This window comes from Nilaparvata lugens, chromosome X (assembly GCF_014356525.2).
Source record: "Nilaparvata lugens isolate BPH chromosome X, ASM1435652v1, whole genome shotgun sequence".
Lineage (NCBI taxonomy): Eukaryota > Metazoa > Arthropoda > Insecta > Hemiptera > Delphacidae > Nilaparvata > Nilaparvata lugens.
This window is the reverse complement of record NC_052518.1, coordinates 33,150,136-33,154,520: the sequence shown is the minus strand read 5'-3', so window position 1 is coordinate 33,154,520 and position 4,385 is coordinate 33,150,136.

Genomic DNA, 4,385 nt, shown 5'->3' with positions numbered 1-4,385 from the left:
GAAGTTTTAATTTTATCTTTTCAGGAACATCTTCATCAATAACTAAATAGCAACAAAAACTGAATGGTTGATGTTTGTGAGTTTTAATAGTGAAACTTTTAGAATTTGATGGTGTACAGGACATGTAGGGTATTATTCCAGGATATCATTATTGTGGGCCGGGGACTCATCTACACCATGATATTTTAGTTATGAATTGCATGCATTATTGCAAACAATCAATAGTTCATTTAATAGTGCATAAAAATTGCATTCAATGAGGCATGCAATCAATAGTCTACACAGCTGCTGATTTCTTTCCCAAGTTACATTGAGATATGCATCATGGCATGCAATTTATTATAATCCACTTGACAGCTGATTTATGATGAATAATTCTATAGTCTGATTTTTACTCTAATATATTGGTGTATGAAGGAGGCTCCTTTTTCCTTCTATATTATCCTTGAAATTTCCAAAAACCTTGTATATACGTCGACGCACAATTTGAAAAGGAACATCTGTCAAATTGCATGAAAATCTATTACCGTGTTTTGCCATAAATGTGCAACATTTAAACATAAAGAGAAATGCCAAACCGTCGACTTGAATCTTAGACCTCACTTCACTCGGTCAATTAATAGACCTGCAGTTTTACTTATGCTAGGATCGAAATTTCAGGTGGGTTCCCAACCACGGAGACGTGATTATGCAGCTCATAATTTTCTGTTAGCTGAGCTGGCCTATGAGATCCTATGTTTATTCATTTATTCAACAATGATTTAATTGATGATATTAATCGAACAACAGCTGTTTTTCTTCAAGTTACATTGATATATTAAATTGCTTGCGTCATTGCATGCAATTTTTAATCCTCTCGATGGCTGATCTATAAGGCAGGAAAGTCTGTGAACAAGCACAGTCAACTTTTATCATTGCATCCCTACTTAGATGAAGATGAAATAATCAGAGTAGGAGGACGATTGCGAAACTCCAATTTTCCAATGGATCAAAAACATCCATTGTGTTACCCAAAAAACACAAAATTGTTGAACTGATTGCATATGATGTTCATGTGAGAACAAAACACAGTGGACTTCTAGCAATGCTGAACACAATTAGGCAGAGATATTGGCCTTTAGGGGGCAGAAATCTTACATGTCGTATTTTTCACCAATGTGTGAGATGCTTCCGAACCAGCCCAAAACTACAGGTGCAGCTGATGGGTAATCTTCCAACGCCCAGAGTGACTGTACCTCTGGGACCATTCACAGTATCCGGAGTCGATTACTGTGGTCCATTTTTTGTCAAACCTTCTCGAAAAAAAGGACAACAAGGAACAAAGTGCTACATTTGTGTATTCATCTGCTGCAAAGCAGTTCATCTTGAGCTAGCTGAAGACATGTCAACTGCTTCATTCATTGCTGCACTGCAACGTTTCATATCCAGAAGAGGGAGACCATCAGAAATGTACTCTGACAATGGAACCAATTTTGTAGGAGCCCAAAGAGAGATTCACCACATCTTGGACAGTGAAAAATTTCAAACCTCAATTGCTCAAGAGGGTATAAAGTGGCACTTTCAGCCTCCAAGTGCACCAAATTTTGGCGGTATATGAGAATCTTTGGTGAAACTAGTGAAAACTCACCTGAAAAGAGTTATTGGTCAATCATGCTTGACAATAATAGAGTTCATCACTCTAATTACTCAAATAGAGGCCTGTGTGAATTCCTGTTGTGAACCATGAAGTACAGACAATCTGACTATTTTTGAGTGAAAGTGCAAAACACTCATAATATTAAGATCTTTGTTTCATTGATTTTCTTGTGTAATGAGTGGAAGTGCGAAACACTTGTAATATTAAGATCTTTTGTTTCATTGATCTTCTTGCGTAATACAGTCCATTTTGTAACAGTGAAATGTTTGTGTCATGTGTCATTTTATTCTACATCAATCATTTTTTTTAAAGTTTGGGTTAACAAGTTTTTCTAAAAACCATCAGCAAATACCAGTATCGGGAATACAGTCTCGTGGCAATAGAGTATGAACTTTCTGGAGGTGGTATGGATGTAATTGTTGCTCTTTTAGGATCCTCAAACTAATAGATTCATTGACATTAAACTGCACTGATTATTCTCTCGTGCTCTTCTCTGGATCTTCATAAATTTCATTAAGAACTTGTTCCTTTAACTCAACAGTCCAAGTGGATTGGGGTCTGCCTGCATAAATGTGCTCTTTGGACATCAAAGAACCTGTTTCAGACAGACGTTGATGAATAGTGGCAAAAAACCTCGAACTTGGACATACTCGGTTAGGAAAGTTTTCTTGATACAAACGTCTTGCTTCAGTTCTATTACTGTGTCCCATCCCATATATTAAATGCACATCAGCTAATTCGGAGTATGAATAATGTCTAAAGTTACCTGCCATTTTTTAAAAAGTTAACACTCAACACAGAAAATTCAAAGTGAGATGGTTAAAAATAACTGGTTAATAGATTAAACAAAAAACAGCGAGGTTACAGTAGGCCTAACTTACAGTTTGTTGTTTTGTTCAACAGTGAGCTGAAATATTTCTGAAATTAATTTTCAGCTGATAATTTCTTCTAAATATTTTCTTATTTGAAACAAAATAGATAAGCTGTTTTTGAACAGCTGTTATTCAAATCCATGTTTTATTTGCAATCAGCTACAACCTATGAGTTATTAGTTCTCTCCTCATAAAACAGCAATTTTTGTGGTGTAATGTACTACATTAGAATACATTTTATTCAATTTTTATTTGAATTGAGTTTACACAGCTTACATCATTCTTTTCAGAATTGAATTCTCTACAATTTTTATTTCATAAAAATTTTTGTTTACTGGTCATTAAAGAAAGTTATTGGGCATCAAATGTAGAAGTCTGTGTTTTTCTACATAGATTTCTTGCATATTTTAACTTTTTTCTCAAAAAATACTCATACTACAGCTTCCAGACTAGTTTTATTCAATTTTTCAGATATTTTTCCATATGAATCCACCATACGTTTTTTGAAAACTAGTCCCCAAACAATTCAGCATCGGTGTATTTCACCAGAGGAAATGAATTCTGGGCAAAATCTTTCACTCTGTATAGCTCGCTAATGAAGCGTTTATGGATATATGTTTATAAGAACATTTTTTCTTATTTTCACCTCTACTATCACGTATTAAATTATTTTACCATAATTATGAATCACCCTGTATATATATAGCACTTAACAGAAAACACTTAAAAGTTTTGTAATAAAAATATAAACAGGATACAGACGACACAGATAGATTAAAAACACTTAAAAACTTACATTTAAACGAGAGTTCTCTATATAATATATATAATTATTTATTTATAATAAGCTTCCGTTCTAGTTGAATTTTTATTTTCAATATTAGCTATTTATTAATCAATTTTTAATATTTATTTATTTGTCAAAATTACATGGATACTGGTAATCTTCATTGAAGTTTTAAGGTCTGTTCAAACCAACCTATTTTGATCTGCAGAATGGCAGAGCAACAGAGCACAAATATCTGAGCATCGGCAGAGTTTGTGTTCAAATCAAAAAGCATCTGTGGGCTGACAGAGCTTTTTGCTCTGTTCTCTGTTGCGCTCTGGCCGAGGGAAGATGATGTCAAACCAGTATGTGCTGTGTTAATACACGGCATTCACTTATAATTTTTTTTTATAAAAGTGTTCCTTGGCTCAATTGGGGCAACGATGATAGCAGTGACGATGATCTTCTTTTGCTATACTCGTGTAGTAGTGGTTGATCTCATTGGGTGCACTTAAGAAATAAGGAAAGAAAAATTTATGGTGAGTTCCATCACTTGATGCGAGATCTCCAAGCTGATGAAGACAAATTTAGGGGGTACTTCAGACTTACTAGACCAATTGTCCAATTCAGTGGAGTTTTATCATTTACTCATGATAAAATTAAAGAAGAAGATACCAAATACAGATAATCTAAAGGTAGCAGAGAACGACTAGCTGTCTGCATAAGGTGCAGACAGAAGAGTGATGATAGTATATTGATAGTTACTGTTCATTTATCATTGTATTAAATATTATGCTATAAGTAAAGGAAATATTCTCAGCCCGGTGAAGCGAGTATAAAAGTACCACTCACAATTCATGGGAGTTAATGGATCAGATATGAGTTTGTCTTCAAGGATAATAGTAACATTCTTTCAATTCAATTCAATTTATTTCCATCAAAAAAATACATCAATAAAACATTTACATCACAATTCAATAACAAATATTTTCAGGAAATAAATATCCCCACATAGACTATTGGTCCGTGTGTGGGGGAAGATTCCTATCTATAATACTGTAAAATAAAAAATTCTGTAGAATTCTACCTTAATATTATTCTTACTTGACTA